The sequence below is a fragment of the Pleurodeles waltl genome, chromosome 11 (genome assembly GCF_031143425.1).
Source record: "Pleurodeles waltl isolate 20211129_DDA chromosome 11, aPleWal1.hap1.20221129, whole genome shotgun sequence".
Lineage (NCBI taxonomy): Eukaryota > Metazoa > Chordata > Amphibia > Caudata > Salamandridae > Pleurodeles > Pleurodeles waltl.
The window spans coordinates 896,173,018-896,194,316 of NC_090450.1; the positions used below are offsets into that span (position 1 = coordinate 896,173,018).

At 44.3% G+C, this 21,299-nt stretch overlaps 1 protein-coding gene and 1 pseudogene across 3 annotated transcripts in view; both read right to left on the reverse strand.

The window, feature by feature from the left end:
- The window catches only part of RPH3A (rabphilin 3A), a 756,965-nt gene that overhangs the window by 646,762 nt on the left and 88,904 nt on the right, over window positions 1–21,299 (reverse strand). The window lies entirely within an intron of this gene.
- LOC138265156 (nuclear factor 1 A-type pseudogene) lies at window positions 7,001–7,642 on the reverse strand (annotated as a pseudogene).

Sequence of the window (21,299 nt, forward strand, 5' to 3'; positions counted from 1 at the left end):
CAGCTGACCTACTGCAACTGGACCTGCCTGAGCCCTGCTGGCCTCTCCTGGAGTGAGTTCCTGATCCCCCAGAGGTGTATCCAAAGTCCTGGTCCTTTGTTGTGGCATCTGGTGAGCTCCTCCTCAAACAAAAGCAGATATCTTAAAGTTGTGGGCTTTTAACAACAACTTGCACCAAGGTTTTGCCGCCCATACTGACCAACACAAAGTCCAGTGAACCTGACTCTTTGCATTACAGCAACCGCCAGCCAAAATCGGGAACATAAGCACATCACTTTGCTCTACAGCATCAACAGCCTTCGGTGACTGCCAAAGTGAATCTTCAGCAATGACCATCCACAATGCCTGAGAGGATCCTCGCACTACAGCGATGACCTTCTGTGATTCCCAGCCTGCTCTTCACCTTACAGTAACAACCTCCTCCTCCCCAACAAATGGAACTCATTGCACTGGACTTTAGAAAGTAACTATTTCAGCTGGACTAACCTAGTCCCTGTATCCAGCACTCCGTGGCAGTCAGCCTGAACTTGTGGTCTTGCATGGCCAGAAAACCACGAGTGCCACATTGGGCTTTTAGGTGCAATGCTTACCTCAAATATTAAAAATTGCAGATCTCCAGTTCTGCTGATTGGATTTTTATTTTTTCTAAATTGGTGTGGGATTTTTCTTGTTTTGTGTTTTCACTTTATTACTGTTTGTGTGCTGCATAAAAACATGACCTTTAAACATTGTCTCTAAGTTCAGCCTGACTGCTTTTGTGCCAAGCTACCAGAAGGTGAGCACTGGTTAACTTACTGACCTTTTGTGGTTCACCCTGGCAAGAGTTGAGGTTATTGCTTGAGTAGGGTTTCATCCCCCTCAACCAACAACCCAATTTCTCAAAGGGTGTTAAATGAAATGTGGCTGCTTTGTGCATTTACACCATCCATTTAAAGGACACAAATGTATGGTTTCTAAGAGCACCATTGGACCTAGGCTGGGCTGTAGTTTAAAAGTATTACAGGGACACATGGCAGGGAAATGCGCCTCTGCCAAGAGTAAACCATAGGTTAATAAATTAGATGTCCCTAAAGTGTCCCTTTTAATCCCACAGGGCTTGGATGCTTTATAGAGAAACATTTGGCATCCTACTGTTGAGAACAGTGAAAAAAAAACAAAATGACTTTCACTGTATCGATTAGGCTAGATTTTCCATGAATAGAGCTAGGTGTAAGTAAAATACAAATTTATACATAAAAAATGTTATTTTCCATTTAACTTTAAAAAAAACTATTTTATAGTGAAAGATTGTTGAAACGTTAGTGGAACATTAAGAAACTGTTTTCTTAATGGGTTTGTCTCCCACCCAGACTGTAGAGTACAAAGTCCTCGCTGGGAGTTAACGACCCGTGCACATTATGTGGTTGCCTAATGCAAGACGTGACACACATTTTATGTAAATGTCTTGGCCTGGTTGTAACCAAAGAACAATATTTGCTTATGTTGTTTAAGAGGCGAGGTATCATGAATTAACCGATGAAATTAATGTATTGCATAACGGGGCTACGGTAAATACTTGCCACAGACTACACACATATTTTATTTTGTTTCTTAGTTTAAAAGTGACATCATTATATGATATGAGGTTTGAAATGTTATTGTACTATATAGAACTTTTCAACCAACGTCTGTCGAAGTCAGTGTATGAATACATAAATACATGAGCCTTCTCCCAGAGGACAACTGCGTTGCCTCTGCACCCCAGAAGCCGGAGTGTTGACAACAACCGGCGAGGGGAGCAAAACAAAGGATCACTTCAGCACTTCTTCTTTTGACTTTGTTGATGCCAAATAAGTCTGGCAAGAGCTGCTTCTGCGAATTCTCCGGCCGCTCCAAACTTACTGACTTCAACCCAAGCTGAGGGGAAAGCCAGTTTGGACCCTGACAGAAAGGAAGGCAGCTCATCTGAAAAGTATAGTGGCTAGGGAAGGGCCAGCGCCCCTCAAAATGCATTGCCCCACTGGTGGATTTCAAGTGGCTAAGTCAGAAGAAAAATCCTTGGATTGGGACAAGTCAGCAAAACTATCCTAATGGCAAAACTACCTTGGTGGCTAGGAAATCCAGCTTTGACCTACTCGGAGCTTTTGTTGTGAAAATCAGTAGAACAGCTTTAAATGGAGCTCCATGGTGATGACTTGCCCAACTGCAAGGGATCCTCTCTAACATCAGCCTTGTACTTTGCTTTACTGGATATCTTTGACCTCCAAAAATGAGACTGAGAACAAGGATAAGCACTTTGAATGGGGCAACCGGTTTGGTGCATCTGACCTTCACTCTATTCATGGTGCATAGATCTTGGTCAACTGTAAAATAATACTGTTCTTTGGCACTGTACTTGTAGTTGCTTTGCGCTTTAAAATAAATCATATCTTCTGTGTCTCTTATTTAATTGTGGTGTCTTTTTGCTCATTAAGTTATTTTTGGAAATTGTATTTGGTGTTCAGGACTTTATAATTGTATGTACTGCTTGAACTTAAACATTCTTTGGGAAACGTACTCCTGCTTCTGCCTCAGCTTACAGAGTTGAGCAGAAACTCTATAGGAAATGTGTTTAGCCTAACCAGTGTGTTTATTAGGTTGGTGAAGGTACTCTGTTATCAAATTAATGAAACTTTATGATATTTATGAAACAAATGTTCAGTTTAGTGAGAAATGTGTTTGTCTCTCACAGGAGTTTCACTCTTCTTACTGCACACTGATCAACATTAAACCAAGGAATACTGCTGAATCTTTAGCTCACTGTTCCCTACTGCATCAGTGCAGTTACTCTTGGATTGAGTTCACTGATGGCTATTGCGGGGGAATAGTAGGCATCTCCCACTTGTCTAATCAAGTGGTTTCTGCTGAAACCAAATAATGGATTGGTAGGGTCAATGTTTAATAGTCTTTGCTCTTGTACACATGACAGCCTCTACAGAGCATGCACTGCCCCAACCACTCTTCCTGGCTAATATGGAACTATTACACAGGATACAGTGGGATAGATGTTGTCACACATCCACAAGCTAATACAGTTCAGAAGATAATTGAATGAAATGCTGATAGGAAGAGATGGTTCTATACGAGTTGGCATTTTCCCACCAGATGTGTCAAGTGGGATGGCCGAGTGCGACTTCAACAAGATCCTGCAGGTAAGATAATTATGGAAGCACATATCTAGTTTATTCAGCAAGTCAGATTTCAAAGCATTGCAGACATTAATTATACAGACGAAGTATCATATGGAGAAATTATTCACGTTGCTCATAGACGGAGCAACAATGTAGCAGCCAGCCAACAAGTGTTTCATCCTTTGAGGGACTATTTCCAAGTCATTCCAGTATTTGTTGCACATATAACGGTTAAGGAGTGTGCTAAGGTTAAAGTATTAATTTTGGAGTACAACAGGACTGATATCTATGTTAGGTGAAATGTCCTCATGGGAGTATGATTCATGTTGCTGAAAGACTGAGTTCTTTAGAATGACTGAATAGTGTTCCGAGTTCAGTAGTGTCGAAAGTTGCCATGCCAGTAGTAATCAGGCTCATAAGGAATTGCAGTCTCGGAACATAGTTCCTGTATGCTCCATAGGTACCAAATAAGGTAAGACCACGTCATTCAGTACTTTAGGAGCACACCGGCTATTGCCTATGTTTCCAATCCAATACCTGTTCCACTATTCAATGCTTTGAGTAGATGTTTGCTTTTTGTGACACGCATTCTAACATCTTCCATGTATGTCCTCTTTTAAACATACCTACCAGGCACAGTCTCAGTGAATGACATGGAGACCAGTATACACCCATAAAATCAAGATGGATCCATGATGATGTACTCCGAAAGAAAGGCAGGCAGGTCCTACGAACAAGGCTGCACTCTTACATGCAAATGCAACACATTAGCATGTAAGACTGTGCAATTCTGCCTTGCAGCAAGATTTGGAAACTGCTGACATTTTAAAATAGCCACAGAATGGCAATTACCGCTGTTTATTTGGTACAATTAGAGTTCGAAAGTACTGTGCATAATAATGGGAGATTCTCATAGGAATTCAAAACATGACAGTCTCACCCGGCCGTGCACAACATACATATAGCCGAATTGATTACTGTTAATAATTTAATACATGGCCTAAAAATACCGCTTCAGGGTCTGCTTTTAAGGTCTGTGACTATGATCAATGTGTGCTTCTTTCAGCACATTCTGAGACGGTCTAGTTCTCCAGCACCGCCACTGGTTCCAGCGGCTGTCAAACTGCGGGCACTACAAACAGCTTGTGCTTCCATCTTTCTTCCAGGTATTTCTAGTTCTCATTAGTATATTTAGTGCCTGAAAGTCAGGCTGTGCTCTCTTTTGCACACCAGTGGACACCGAGTTCCGGCTGCTTGAGTTTGTACTGCAATGCAGAGCCATTTCTCACACACAGAAGTCCCCCACGCACCTTTACGGCAGAAACTAATGAGCTGGCTTTGCTCCTCTTCCTGAAAACGAAATAAAACAAGGCCATGAAATATTTATGTATTATGCAAATGATATTTTAATATGGATAGCCGAAACTCAATTGCAAATTAAAAACTACCCTCAGTTCCAGTCATTAATTGTAGTAACCCACATCTCTGAAGGTGCAGGGTGATGATCAACTCATTGAAACACATCATAAACAGTTCAAGATGTATGCAGATGACAGCCATCTCAGTAGAGGACACATCTGAACATCAGAGTTCTAGCCCATTAAGCCTGGCGCATATCCCTTTCTGGATAAGGAAGAGTGGGCTCTGCCTGAATGGGTCAATCGCAGAGGTTTCGATAAAGGAAGGTGACATCATTGAAGCCCATCTCTTGGCCGCACCTGCTGGGTGATGTGTCACAACCAGAGACCAAGGCCAAGAATGTGGGTCTTTACTTCAACGCATGCTGAATTGATGCAGTAGGCAAGTGTGCACTGGCAAACTAATATGCTTGGACAGTACTATTGAATTGAACTGGGTAGATCACCAATTCTATCAGGACTGCACTACTGCAACGTCCTGCACACAGGCCTCCCTAGGAATCAAAAAGGGCTTGATCTATTATGTGGCTTGTCACACACACAATAGGTGCAAATTGTGCACCAATTTTTTCGACTTGCCCAGTGTTTTGCGATGACTGATATTGTCGTCAACCACAATGAAAAATGTGGATTCACAGGAAGTCACAAACCTCCCAATCAATATTAATTAGGCTTTGTAATGTCCTGCGAATGTCTATAAATGCAGGATGCAAAGCCTGCAGGCGACAACAGATCTCCATTCCTGCAATCACATTCATAAGCAGGGAAAACAAAAGGGAAAGGTGCTGCTTTAACAAGCTCACCAGTCAGGAATGCCATTCTGGGGAGCATGCATGGCCCCATGGACCACTGCCTGCCATCCACCCTCGCCACGCCCTAAACCGGAGGTCAGCATTACGCTTCACAGAAGAGAAGCTGCCAGATACCATCCCAATCGAGTGTCAGATTCGGGTCACTGATGTGTGTCTCCATTTGCCACATTTTACATTTACTCGCCTGGATATGCATTAAGCTATAATTTATTTTGCTTAAGACAAATATTTTCTATTTGATGCGGATATCTATTGACAGTTGAAGGGATCCATTAAGGCTACAGTTATCTGCTCCATCCTTGTAACATATGCAATGAGCAGACAAATCTCTCTAAGCCACAATCATAGCGAAGCCCACTGATACAGGCACTTTAGTTTGCGGAACAACATAATAGCATTTAACTTGCTCACTAATAATGATTAGGAATTGCTCACTAGGCTGAATATTAAGCCACAAAATGCAAAAATACAGAGTAAGAGGCCATTTTGCGCTGGTAAAGTAAATTTTCAAAGAAGATTGAATTCGTAAAGTGCAATTGCAAAATTACAAAGCATGTTCTGAAAACACTTTCAAATTTCAAGCGTTAAAGAGCAGTCGGTTGATCCAACCGCTTTGTGACTCACAAGCTTATGTACAGATGCATTCAGTCCAAGTAATTACAAAGTTTAGTAAGGGTCCATTGATGATAGATGGCAACCACGAGCAAAGGAGAATCTCTTACTCTGATAGGCCTTTCTGGACATGGTTGGGGAAAACCACAGCAAACACAGAGGTCTGATAATGTTGCCTGTGTCTAGCTATTTCTAAAAGTAAACAATATGGTATGTTAGTTGATGCGTCCATGTGCAAGTGGGTGACGATGCCATTTTTCACTTTCCCCTGCATAACGCTTATGCTGTGCTTGTGAAATCTATTGTATTTAATATAAATCCAAAAAGGGCCTTACATCCCATGCCCCTTGCTTTCCTTGATTTTCATTGGTTGCTGTGCTCGCCATTTACTTTTCCTCGGTTTCTATTGGCTGTTGCACTATTGCCTGCCTTTACTAATGCTTGTTCCTAGTGTGTTTGTTCTTATCAATTTCCTGAGGCCCTATTACTGTGTTAATCCGCTCTGGTTTCGCTGCATGCACTGACAGCGAAAGATTAAGTACTGGGACTAGGAAATGATCGTTTTTCATGCACTAAACAACTTTTCTGCAGTTTCACATGCTCCGTTCTTCAATACTTACACTGTTGAGTTGTCTAAATTCCAAGAACCCTGATCACAACTGCACTCAGTAATCTTCCCGGTGCACCTCGCACTCACCAGTCCCCCTGGGGCGGAAGCAGGCACCCACTCTAGTGCTCCCTTTTGCTGCTGAGGTGGGCGCTTATTTTCTTCTAAGTTGTGTTCTGTGTGGGCATCTTGGGGTGTGGTGATGATAATCCCTGCTCGGTACCGCTTTATAAGAATAGCCGCTTGTGTCCTGTTGCTGCAATGTGTGATCATAGGACCTATGGCCCTTTGGCTCTCCTGCCCCTTGGGCATGTTCTGACAAATGCTGTCTTTCTTGCCCGTGCATGGCAAGATGTCCAAGTGCATGTATTCCTCCGTTCCTCATAGCTCTGCTGTTTGGGCTCAAGTTCCCAGATTTCGGTCTCGGCGCGTCTCCTCCCCTTTCACCCCCAACACTCTCATCAGCTCACTCGTTGTGAACAGGGCGTTACTATAGAAGACTTTGCCTGGTCCAACCTGGGCTCGCAGCAGATAAGCCATGTAGAGGTCAAGCTCATAAACGAACACAGCGATGTGCCAAATCAGAACTCAAAGCACTGGGCTACAGCACTGGGGTCCGTGTACCAGCCGCTCACCATCTGTGCTTTCTAAGGGAATGCCCTTGAACAGAATAACCATTACCAGACGCCACATCTTGTTGCCCTGGTGCTGGCAGTCTGTGAGATGCATCTTTTCATGCTGGTTGAGGTTAGAAAAGAGGCAGCAGGGCGGCTTATGACTAGTTATGGTCAGCACCAGGTCTTGACGGCTCTGCAGACTCAGGTCATGGCTTAGCTTGTCTAGAAGCCAGGCAGCCCATGCCTTTTTGTGTTCGGCACTCTGGCTAAGAAGCTCTTCCTTGATCTCTCGCTCCTCCTCGCTTGACATGCACCGCTTGTGCTGTTTCAGATAGCGCATTCTACTGGCGTACAGATTGAACCAGGTATGAGCCAGCGTGCACATGTGTGGCAGCAAGGCCCTGATGCACGATTGGTACTCCTCCATAACTTACGGTGCCGCAAGATCTGACGTTCCTACAGTATTTTATTTTCTGGGTGTGCATGCACACGTACCTCCCTTTTGTTTACAGTCACATTGTGTTGCAAATGTCCAGCATGCTTGTCAGACTACAATTGTGAAGCAATAGCTTTTCAACTCACCTTGCACTGACACTCAAAGTGTACCTTTTGTGAACTATTTTGCACACAGACTGCTGATAATTGTAGTGTTTATTAACAATTGGCAGCTTATTATTAATCACATAGGCAAAACAATTGCATTTACAAATGTTTGTTTGTATTTGTCTTACAGCCACAAAAATTTACCCCGACTCCTTTAAAGGGCAATAGAAAATTAATTTTCATGTAGAAATTTGAGAATCACTCCCACAATTGGGGAGGATGTATTTTTTTTTTTTTTTTTTTTTAATAAAACACACTTGAACTCTCAGAGAGTTTCTTGACGCTACCTAGGTGGAAAGCTCTCCTATAGACTGAGAAATAGAACAATAAAAAGAGAAAAAGGCAAAAGAAAAAAGAAAAAAGAGAAAGAAAGGAGTCTGCGTTCTCTACCCTGGTTAGAAAATAACCAGGTTTTCAGCCTTTTTTTGAACCTCAGTATAGTTGATTCAGAGCAAATGCTCAGCAGATGTGGCTTGTGTTGTGCGTTTTTCTTTCAGGAAAATATTTCCATAATGAAGAAAAACATTTGAAAGCTGAAGTCACTGCTTCCCGGACTCACCTGAAATTATTTGTGAATTACTACTATGCCAAAAATATACCCAAAGAATGCCAGAATTGTACTGAAATGATGGCAGAAACATACTCAACGGAAGGCATAGCTCAAATTAGCAGGAAGGTGGCTCATTTTGTGAGACAGCCTAAATTAAAACATGGATGTTTTTAGACATGTTTTAATAAATATATCCAGGAGGAAAGTAGCGGCAAGAGATGTCAATGACCTGTTAAGAAATGCGCACTGAAGGTTCTCAATAGTCCCCTTCTATATGTACATTCCTCTATTATGTAGAGTTAATGGGATATTTGAGGCTTAGATTAAGTCACTGGTGGGGCCATAATCTTTACATACACCAAGTAAAATAGTGGAAGATATAAATCGGTGGTTACCTTCTGATGCGAGAGTCACAGAACCCCAGTTCAGAGGCTGGTTCCCCAACTGATCAAGGATAATTATCCTGTACATACTCCATTCTCTCTAAGTCCATCTAGCGCCTTATCTTCCAAAATGGGTTCTCCTCGAGACATTCAATCTCATGGTAATGACAATATAAATTTAGGATCCGATACGGCAAGTTTTTAGCGAGAATATGGCTACAAATTATGAGGTTTATTTGTCTTCCCTGTCGTGAAGATGCATTACATGACTTAATTCACTTTATAAGTATGTCCCCTTCTTGGAAGCGTTGTGTTTGGATGGATTTGTGCTAATGTGAGCGTTAATGTTGTTAATTGATTGATTGTATCATAAGGTGTCAGAATAAATCAGTGCCCCTGTTTTTCATTTTAAAGTCCTCCCCAAGGAGTGGAAACTGGAGCAGGTTGTTTAATTTTTTAATCCTGACATAATTGTGCTTCTCTGATGGCCTCCCGAACAATGATAAAGGGTTTAGAGTAGGCTAAGCATGGATTAGTAGCTGAGCATAATGTCTGGCTGCCAGCTCAGGCCTCCATGGGCTCTTGGAAGAGAAGCTATCTGCAGCAAAAAGCTCCGCGTCTCGGGTGCGCTGAATAATTCCATATGCTCGTAGTGTATTTTGGCCACAAATGCTCACATTTATTATGTACAGATCCGTTTTCTTTAAAATGTTACTTCATGTTTTTCACATGGTTTACATCTCATTGTCTGGGAAAATCCATCAGTTGTGATGATTCCTGGTGGAACTTCAGAGGTATAATTTAATTGGTTGTTCGATTCACTTGGTATTTAGAGTTTAACTCTGTGTTGACCAGGTCAGTTATCCCTCAATTAATTAAACAGTCTCACTTCTTTATTGACAATTATTTTAAATTTATCAGATAATCCTTTTGGACAGGTTCAATGTGTGTGCCGTTACACTTCGATTCCTTAGAGGTGTTTTTTGTCTCGCCTAAACAGCACTTGCACTGTACTGGGATACGGATTGTTTACTACTGAGTAGGCTTACAACCTGTCCACAGGATCCCATTAATTGATTTTGTTGTCCCTCTCGTTTGCAATCTTTCGATTGCTTATGTCCAGAAGGTTTCCTTTCTTGTGTTCTTTCTGGAGCATGACCAAGTCCATGTGTTTTTCCTAGTCTTTGTTCTTTCTCATCTTTTTGCAACACAGTATTTTGTTTATAAGTGTTTCAGTATTATTCCTGGACATGCAATGGACTTTCCTATTGTTAACACTGTCACACAGCTTCTTATTTGTTACTTTCACCCTATTTGCTGCATCTATCAACACTTTAGTTACTTACACCCACAACTGTTCTACTCTACTCCACACCACCCCACGCTACGCCACTCTATACCACTCCACGCCACTCTACTTCACTTCACACAATGCCACTCTATGCTGCTCTGCTCTAAGCCACTCTGTGCCTCTCCACTCTACGCTTCTCCACCCCACCCCACACCACTTCACTCTACTCTGTGCCACTACACTTTACTCCATTCTCCTCTAAGCCACTCTCCTCAACACCACCACTGCACTCTATTCCACACCACTTTATGCCACTCCACTGTACGCCACTCTGTGCCACTCCACACTGATATACGCCACTCCACTTTACGCCACTCTACACCACTCTTCTCCATGCTACTCTTCTTAACACCGCTCACCACAGCGCCACTCTATGCCACATCACTCTACGTCATGCCCGACCATTCCACTAACCTTTAGCCATGCTGAACAGCAGTTACATTTTGTACAGTATGGCTAAAAGACATAGGTAAAACTCCCATATAGGTAAGATCTATTGGCTTTGTCTCTGCTTAGTTTTCTTGCAGTATTATATAGCACAAACTGGCCTCAGTGCAGTAGAGCACTTTATATGATCACTAGATTACATTACACAAGATCAGATTTCTTCTTTTTCAGGTACAGAGAGATTAAGTGATTTGCCCAGAACTACAGGATGTTGAGCCAACGCAGGTACTCGTACCTGGTTGTCTAGCTCCAAAGTCGGTAGCCATACCTCTTCCTAATGCCAATGTTTGTCCCATTCATTTACTTTTAACTGAATTCTAGTTTTTTTTTTTTTTTTTTAATCAGGGCTGTCGAAAATAGGCCCAGGAGGGCTAGATCCGTCCATCAGTTTTCAGGATAAGTGCCATGTATGGAAATTAATTGCATTTAGAATCATTGTACACAAGTGCATCCCTCAATGTCAGGCATTTATTTGTGTTCTTGTTTGAGATGTTAGCTGTCATGGATATTGAGAAATTCATGGTAAGCTTCATCTACATTCATAATATGTAAATGCAGTGTAAGTGTCTATCCTTAAAATCTGACTTGGACGCAGCACTCCTTGCCCTGCTTAGAAACACCCGTAGAAAATTATTTGAGTCCCACACGGTGGTCATTTCTTGGCATCTATTCAGTCAATTTCATCATGGCTCAAGTTTACATAATAACTGGCCAATACTGAGATCGGTTGAGAAAGGTGTACTCCCAAAAAAAACAAAAAACAAAAACGAATTATTTGCAGGACAATTATGGCAGAATGCTTTGATGGAAAAATCGTCCACAATGTATTTTTGTGTATAGGAAATATTGCCCCCCAGACAATGTTTTCTGACGCTGTAAAACTTTACACCTATATACAGTTGTGAAGGCTGCCATCTTTAGCAAACGTGATCTGCAGAATCCTTTGGCCCACCCCTCTGCTGAACCCTGGTGTGGTGTGGTAAGCAACACTTGAACTTTCACACTTCAACCACAGAAAATAGTCTGTGAAAAACCGCACTAATTTGCACCAGTCTGAAAAACATGCTTCAGTTTTAGGTGCTCAGAGGTCCAACACATTTTCCCTTGCCAGAAATCAAGTCCAGGGGAGATCATGATCCTCCATTGTAGTTTTGCAGGGTTGCCAGGCCTTTTTTTTTTGCCTTTTCCCCTCATTATACTCACAATGAATGTGAATTGGCCTGTAAATGCCCGTTTACTTCATGCAAACCCTTGTTTGTATTGGAGATTTACTTGAACTAAAATAATCCACGTTTTTACATTTTTCATCTGTAGCTAGGGACTAACCTTCAACCAATGGGATCTACCTTTTGAAGATTCACTATCCCAGTTTATTGGAAAAAATAAATAAACAGTTCTTCTGAGTTAATTCCGCACTACCAGTAAAACAACTGCCTTTGAAAGACCTAGCCTGAGTTGCATTGTGTAACAAATTCTTTCGACGCATTATATACGAAATAGCACCTGTGTTAAAACGCTGCTCCCCTGGGAGTACAACTTCACTGTGTGGATGCTGAACAGTGTTGCAATTACATATTTCCACGGGGTATGGATTTAACACTGCATGTAAAGCATATCAGCAGGGGGTAAAAATACAGCCAATTGGACACATTTGTATGCATGCCCAGGAGTTAAAGCGCTACGAATTACATGGTGATAAAAGTACCAGCCCATATAGAACGTTTTGCTTTGGCTATGAAACAATGTCAAGCTGCAATCATCAGACTTCACCCCCTTATGTCTGGGTCTTCGCTTACTTACCATCATGTTCTGCAAAATATTGCCACATGCATGCCCTCATCCTCTGAAACACCAGGTAATTTATTTTCTAGGGGACTAATAGAAGGTAGCTAGAGTATTCTCTTGGAAAATATAGTAAGATACATTGATGACAACATTTCTGACAAGCTTAGTCACCTCTTCATACTTAAGGAGTACATTTAGTGCACATAAAGGATGGCCCTGACATATACTTCTAAGTATACCACTGTGATCATGGATGAGATATGCAGTGTAAGGCCCAAGACGTTATTTTTGAACCTAAATATTAAATGCACAATGCACCTCAATGCCTCTTCTATCTTCTTTCGAAAAGTTTTGATTACTGATGCACAGCTTAAAGTGACTTGAGGACTCATGGTTGCGGCTGGCGGAGCTATAGACATGGTTGAAAGATCAGAATTTGATCTACCGAGAAAAACAATAAGACTGTGGGGCTCATTCTGAGCCCGGCGGGCGGCAGGAGCCGCCCGCCTGGAGGGAGCCGCCAAATGACCGCACCGCGGTCAAAAGACCGCGGCGGCCATTCAGACATTTCCTCTGGGCCGGCGGGCGCTCTCCAAAAGAGCGCCCGCCGGCCCAGAGGAAATGCCCCTGCAACGAGGATGCCGGCTCAGAATTGAGCCGGCTTAGTTGCAGGGGTGCGACGGGTGCAGTTTGCAGCCGTCGCGTATTTCAGTGTCTGCATTGCAGACACTGAAATACACAGTGGGGCCCTCTTACGAGGGCCCCTGCAGTGCCCATGCCATTGGCATGGGCACTGCAGGGGCCCCCAGGGGCACCGCGGCACCCCCTACCGCCATCCTGTTTCTGGCGGCCGAACCGCCAGGAACAGGATGGCGGTAGGGGGTGTCAGAATCCCCCATGGCGGCGCAGCAAGCTGCGCCGCCATGGGGGATTCCAAGGGCAGCGGAAAACCGGCGGGAGACCGCCGGTTTTCCTTGTCTGACCGCGGCCGAACCGCCGCGGTCAGAATGCCCTGCGGGGCACCGCCGGTCTGTCGGCGGTGCTCCCGCCGACCCTGGCCCCGGCGGTCTGAGACCGCCGGGGTCAGAATGACCCCCTGTGTCTTTTGAAGATCCAAGCCCGTCTACTCTTTAATATCTATGAAGGTCCAAAAACAGAGTTACTTAAATATTAGAGATCAATATTTCGGGTGTTCCCTGTTAACATCCAAATCCACTTCCAACAGACAACTGATCAAACGTTTCATCCAGAATCAAATTTTATTGTACCACGTGCTCCTCTGGATGAAGAAAAGTTTCCACTGAAATACCAGTGCGCAAAGTGAGATTCTAGTAGTGGGAGCAACTGAGCCTGACTCATAACCTTTTGATGGGTACCAAGTTCTGGAACTTCTTGATCAACAGCCCTTGAAAAGAAGAAATGTGGGCATACATCTTGTCTCTGAATGTTTGTTTGCTAATCAGCCAATGCTGTGGTAAGGGTTATCAGTCTCCAACTTGCTCTACCCCAAAAATACTCCTTACTACCTTTTCTACTCCAAACTGATCATTGATTTGGGGGTAACACGAGCCTCTGCGATGGCATGACGAGACTAGTGTAATATTAGTTAGAGTGATGTCCCCTCAAAAAAAGTATTAACAGATTTCAAAGGCTTCTAAATCAAGCTGTCAAAAGCAAGTTGCTCTGCGACAGCTTGATCCCAAAAAGGGCTCATTCCTTTCTGTAGCTTACAGAACTGATTGATATGAGAAACACAGCAGGGAGCTAGTGTCCTTAGATAGAAAACAGTGCTGAAGGAGGCAAAAGGCAATGGCGTAAAAAATACTTTCAGCAGCACAGAGCAATAACGCAAATCACCGGAGCAACTTCAGAGGAAAGAATCCTTAGGTAAGTTGAGAACACAAATAGGCCAACACAAAATGATTCAAGATAAAAAACAGCCAATCCCACTAAGAAACAGCTAAAGTGTTGTGATGCACATTTCCTAGTGACTGCACTGTTTATATATGGGAAAATACCCCAGAAGCATAATAGGAGCTGCCCACCTGCAATCTTAGTTTGGACACAACTCCCTCTGTAACAAGAAAGAAGTGACATCTTGGACTGGGAAGCATATAGAAACTCCAAGATGGCACTTGTGTATGTCAGAAAATGGACACTCTAATTCAGTGATACTCAAAGTACGGCCCAAGGGCCACATGTGGCCCTCCTGATCGTTACATGAGGCCACTATCACTGCAGAGTATCCTTAGACCCAATAGCAAATCACGCTGTCAACAGTACTGTTTTTTGTTTTTTTTTGTTTTTTGTTTTCGGTTACTTCTTACAGGAAAGATTTCAGTGATTTTTTTTAGTGACCCTCACCCACTCTATTATTGGCATGCTTCATCATCAGATCCGCCCCAGCCCCTAAAAGCCAGAGTGGGCTCAACCGACTTGAGGGAGCACTTATACAGTTACTACCGGTGGTCCAAAGATTAAAAATACCTTACCAATTACAAACACCCCTTTATTATTTGTGTCAGTAGGGATGATTAAAAAACAACAGAAAAAAGTGGTGTATTCTAGGTTTTACTGTCCCATGACCTTCAACTACTGTGTCAACAGTAGGGGCTGGGATGGACCCGAAGATGATGCATGCCCCTACTACAGCGTGTGCGGGTCATTAAAAAAAGAACAGAAATCTTTCCTAGTAAGGAGTAACAAAAAAAGAAAAAAAAAAAAAAACACAAGCGTCAAGGCAACAGCTTGATTTTTTATTGGGTCTAAAAATACCCTGCAGTCATAGTGGTTAATATTGGGAGTATGTATCCCCTGATTACCCCTGAGGTTGTTTCCCCGGATAATCCATCCTACCCCATGGGGTGATGGGTCTGAGATTTTGATGTCTTGAAGCTGTTTCACCCTTTTGTTGGAGTAGGATTTTACATGAGGCCCAGTGGTCAACAGCAGCACTAGCCTGGTGTTTACTTGACACAGCACTGACATTAAAAATATCTTAAATAAATAGGCAGAACATTATATAAAGGTTAGTTAAAATTAAAGAAAGACAGTAACTAGAGAGCCACTGTAGGAAGATGGCTCTGTATATACTATTTCAAAGTAAGAAATAATGTGCACAGAGTCCAAGGGTTCCCCTTAGAGGTAAGATAGTGGCAAAAAGAGATAATTCTAATGCTCTATTTTGTGGTAGTGTGGTCGAGCAGTAGGCTTATCAGAGGGTAGTGTTAAGCATTTGTTGTACACACAGGCAATAAATGAGGAACACACACTCAAAGACAATTCCAGGCCAATAGGTTATTATATTGAAAAATATATTTTCTTAGTTTATTTTAAGAACCACAGGTTCAAGATTTACAAGTAATACTTTAAATGTAAGGTACTTCACTTAGATACTTTAGGAACATTGAATAAAAGCAACATCACATACAGTCTTTGTAAAAATGGCAATAAGATATTTTCAAAGTGGACGCAGTGCAAAAATCAACAGTTCCTGGGGGAGGTAAGTAAAAATTAGTGTTGCAGGTAAGTAAAACACTTACAAGTCTCAAAGTTGGGGCATAGGTAGCCCACCGTTGGGGGTTCAAGGCAACCCCAAAGTTACCACACCAGCAGCTCGGGCCGGTCAGGTGCAGAGGTCAAAGAGGTGCCCAAAACATATAGGCTTCAATAGAGAACAGGGGAGCCCCGGTTCCAGTCTGCCAGTAGGTAAGTACCCGCGTCCTCGGGGGGGGGGGGGCAGACCAGGGGCATTTTGTAGGGCACCGGGGGGGGGGGACACATGAAGGCACAGAAAGTACACCCTCAGCGGCACAGGGGCGGCCAGGTGCACTGTGCAAACAGGTGTCGGGTTTTAGATAGGAAGTAATGGAGGGGCCTGGGGGTCACTTCAATGATGTAGGCAGGCACGGTGGGGTAGCCACCACCTGGGCTAGGCTGAGGTTCGCCTGGGGGTCACTCCGGCACTGGAGTTCGGTTCCGTCAGGTCCTGGGGGCTGCGGGTGCAGTGTTGGTTCCAGGCGTCGGGTCCCTTGTTACAGGCAGTTGCGGTCAGGGGGAGCCTCTGGATTTCCTCTGCAGGCGTCGCTGTGGGGGCTCAGGGGGGGTCGTCTCTGGCTACTCATGGGCTCACAGTCGCCGGGGAGTCCTCCCTGAAGTGTTGGTTTTCCGCAGGTCGAGCCAGGGGCGTCGGATGCAGCGTGGAAAGTCTCACGCTTACGGCGGGAAACGTGAAGTCTTTAAAGTTGTTTCTTTGTTGCAAGCAGGTTGCAGGTTTTTGAACAGGTTCACAGGAGTTTCTTGGACCTTGGGTGCAGGGCAGTCCTCTGAGGCTTTAGAGGTCGCTGGTCCCTGTTCGATGCGTTGCTGCTGTAGTTTTCGTAGAAGTTGGGAGACAGGCCGGTAGGGCTGAGGCAAAAGCAGTTGTCGTCTCCGTCTTCACTGCAGGGCTTCAGGTCAGCAGTCCTTCTTCTTGTTAAGGTTGCAGGAATCTAGTTTCCTAGGTTCTTGGGTGCCCCTAAATACTGAATTTAGGGGGGTGTTTAGGTCTGGGAGGGCAGTAGCCAATGGCTACTGTCCTGGAGGGTGGCTCCTCCTTGTTTGAGGGGAGGGGGGTACATCCCTATCCCTATTGGGGGAATCTTCCAAAATCAAGATGGAGGATTTCTAAAGGCAGGGTTCCCCTCAGCTCAGGACACCTTAGGGGCTGTCCTGACTGGTGGGTGGCTCCTCCTTGTTTTTCTCATTATCTCCCCTGGACTTGCCGCCAAAAGTGGGGGCTGTGTCCAGGGGGCGGGCATCTCCACTAGCTGGAGTGCCCTGGGGCATTGTAACACGAAGCCTGAGCCTTTGAGGCTCACTGCTAGGTGTTACAGTTCCTGCAGGGGGAGGTGTTAAGCACCTCCACCCAGAGCAGGCTTTTGTTTCTCTCCTCAGAGAGCACAAAGGCTCTCACCCCAGGGGGTCAGAAACTCGTCTCTCAGCAGCAGGCTGGCACAGACCAGTCAGTCCTGCACTGAAGGATTGGGTAAAATACAGGGGGCAGCTCTAAGATGCCTTCTGTGTGCATTTGTTAATAAATCCAACACTGGCATCAGTGTGGGTTTATTATTCTGAGAAGTTTGATACCAAACTTCCCAGTATTCAGTGTAGCCATTATGGAGCTGTGGAGTTCGTTTTTGACAAACTCCCAGACCATATACTTAATATGGCCACACTGTACTTACAATGTCTAAGAAAAGACTTAGACACTGTAGGGGCATATTGCTCATGCAGCTATGCCCTCACCTGTGGTATAGTGCACCCTGCCTTAGGGCTGTAAGGCCTGCTAGAGGGGTGACTTACCTATGCCACAGGCAGTATTTTGTGGGCATGGCATCCTGAGGGGGATGCCATGTCGACTTTGCCTTTTTCTCCCCACCAACACACACAATCTACAATGGCAGTGTACATGTGTTAGGTGAGGGGTCCCTTAGGGTGGCACAACATATGCTGCAGCCCTTAGGGACCTTCCCTGGTCACAGGGCCCTTGGTGCCACTGGTACCTTTTACAAAGGACTTATCTGTGTGCCAGGGGTGTGCCAATTGTGGAAACAATGGTACATTTTAAGTGAAAGAACACTGGTGCTGGGGCCTGGTTAGCAGGGTCCCAGCACACTTCTCAGTCAAGTCAGCATCAATATCAGGCAAAAAGTGGGGGGTAACTGCAACAGGGAGCCATTTTCCTACAGCCCTGCACCGCTTAGCTTTAGGAACACCTCCATTTTTAAAGACATCTCAGATCAAAAGCATAAAAATATGATAAAGCCTTATTTCTCATTCAAAATTTGCGTTTCAATAACATGCAGAGCAGTTTCACCTTAGTACATCAGATGATATCAGTGCATTGAGAAGTTTTTTTTTCAGTGATTGTTTTCAAACATGAATTTAGTAAAATTAATTCTCTTCTCCACCCTGACAATAATGGCAATACTGAACTTCAGAGACAAGTCAGTAGTTAAGCGCGCTCTTTAGGTGACCTGGGTTCCTATTATACATGGACAACCTCATAGTTTATTAAAGCAAATGCAGGAGAATGGTTTGTAGAGTGCACATCCTTAAGTTATGTATTTTGAGGTCCTCCTATATTTGAGAATGAAAAACAAGGAGGGAAAGGGAAATAAACAATTTTCTAGGATCACACAAATTGTGCCATTCAGCCACTAGATGTATATGCTTTGCTTCAACGCTTTTTTTAACCACGACTCCGTTATTTTGTGCCTTAACTACGTATGTTCTCAACAACAAACATGCGTGGTTAAGGTACAAAGAAGGGAGTTGGCGAAGGAGGACGACGCAGGTGACAAGGGGTCGACTAAGCCAAGTGGTGGGTTTAGGTTTTGGGGAGGGGATGACGGGTCAGGGGGTTTTAGGTTTTGGGGTGGGGTTGGGGGGGTGGGGCGTTTTAGGTTTTGGGGCGGGGTTGGGGGGGCGGGGCGTTTTTGGTTTTGGGGAAGGGGTGGGGGGGTTAGGGGGTTTTAGGTTTTGGGGTGGGGTGTCAGGGGGTTTTAGGTTTTGGGGTAGGGTTGGGGGGTGGGGCGTTTTTGGTTTTGGGGGGGGTGGGGGTTAGGGGGTTTTAGGTTTTGGGGTGGGGTGGGGTTGGGGGGGGTGGGGTGAGGGATGTAGGGTGAATGGTGCCTATTAGTAATGCTTTTATCAGGAATGCCTTTACAACGAAATATCGTTGTTAAGGCATTCGTGGTAAAATCATTAGTAGTAAGAACGAGGTCGGTGTTCCGACCTCATTGTTAAGGCACTAGTTGTTTTCAAAGTCGGTGTTCCGTCGTACAATCGAAGAAGTTCAAAAGAACAAAACATAAACAAGTAGAAGAGACAATATGAATTTTTAAAGATTAAGTTAAAAAACAGAGCTTATCAGTCAATAGCGCTAAAAGATTAATTGAGGTCACACTGGACCAGGGTAAATCCAAAGTACAGGCCAATCGCTATGGAAGGCAGGCCAGCTATAGGACTTACGCAGAGCCCACTGAGAAAGTACCTTGAATAGAGCAAGCGCCTATGCCGAGGAAAGATGTGAAGGTGATGAGTCGGTTCTGATCCACACAGTTGGGTAGATGCATTGGTGTCGAACCTTGCAGTCAGGTCCGGCACCTAACTCCATTGAGGTGTATGTAATGTGCTGACGTGAATCCTCACAGGTATTTCCAAAGGTCGTGCTGCATCATTGAACCTTGCAGTTGAGTCCCACATCGTTGAATCGACAATGCATTGGTGTCGGAGAGCACTGTATCGGTTCTGAGTGGCGCAATGGCTCAGATGCATCAATTTTTGCAGGGATACAGCTGCAAACCCACTTCTAAGGCCCAGGACTGGATTGACACCTCACGCACGGGTAGGAATCACAGATGGCAGAGTCCAGCAGCAGGAGAAGATTTGCAGGCAGTCTTTGATGTTCCTGAGACTGCAAGAGCAGAGGGCAAACCAGCAAGCCTTTGGAGAAACTTAGGTTACAGGATGTAGAGAGCAGGTCCAGTCCTTCTGACTCCCAGGCTAGAAGCAGAAGGCAGCAGGCCAACTCAACAGAGCAGGTAGCAAAGTGGCAGTCCCTCTGACAGCACAGCAATCAGCAGGCAGCAGGCCAACACAGCAAAGCAGTTAGCAAAGTGACCGTCTCTCCTGCAGCACAGACGCTCTTCTTCCTGGCAGAATGTCCTTGGTTCCAGCAAAGTTCTCATTTGATTGTGGTTTAGGTCCAGTACGTATATCCCATTAAGCCTTTGAAGTGGGGAAGACTTGAAAGAGGCCTTTGAAGTGCATAAGGTCCCTGACCTTCTTCCCTGGCACTAGACGCTCTACAGGGGATTATGCAGCCCTTTCTGTGGGGGAGAGGCACAGCCCTATTCAGGTGTAGGTGTTGGCTCCTCCCTCCCATTTAGCCTAGGAAGACCCATCAGCCTGGTGATGGGTCATCAGTATGCAAATGTCACACCCCAGCTCCCTTTGTGTGTGACTGTCTAGAGGGAATGCACAAAGCCCAGCTCCAGCTGTCTCCCACCCCAGACGTGTATTAAGAGACAGGCAGAGGCACAGAATGTTTAAAGTAAGAAAATACAAACTTTCTAAAAGTGGCATTTTCAGAGTTATAATTTAAAATCCAACATCACCATAAGTTGTGATTTTAAATTTTGAGTCCAGAGACAGCAAGCTCCAAATTTCTATATTTTCCCACTTGGAAGTTACGTTAAAGGTTGCTTCAAGGCACCCTTGATATCCCATGGGAGAGGCTGGCTTCGCAGCAGTGCAAAATGAATGTAATAGTTTTTCACTACCAGGACATGTAGCACGTTAAACATGTTTCAGGCCTTCCATTACAGCGTATGTGTGCACCACCAATTCAACCTGGCAAAATCAACCTTTTGCAAGGCATAAACCTCCCTTTTTTAAATTAATGTAAGTCACCCCTAGGGTAGGCCCTGGACAGTTGACAGGGCAGGGTGCAGTTTATTTGAAAAGCAGGACATGTAATTTTAAGTTTTACATGTCCTGGTAACGAAAAGCTCTTAAATGTGTTTTTCACTACTGCAAGGCCTACGTTTCCCATACGATAGCACTGGAATTACCATGTTACATTTAGTAAGTTGTAATTTCCAAATGGGAGCAAATAACCATTTCATGTTTGATATCTTTAGAATTGTAATGAAAACTCCTGGTATGGAAAAAATGGATTTTAAGCTATAATTTTGAAAAATTACACTTTTAGAAAGTTGGCATTTTCCTGTCTTCACCATTTAAAGCCTGTAGCCTGTCCCTGGGTCACATGACTGGGTGCAGCTGACAGTTGGATTTCAACTCTTTAGTACACTTCTGGACCTGTGGACACTCTACCAGGAAGAAGGACCGCTGTGCTGCTGAAGGAGTGCCACTCTGCTGGACTGCTGCCCTGCTGGACTACGGCCTTGCTGTGCTT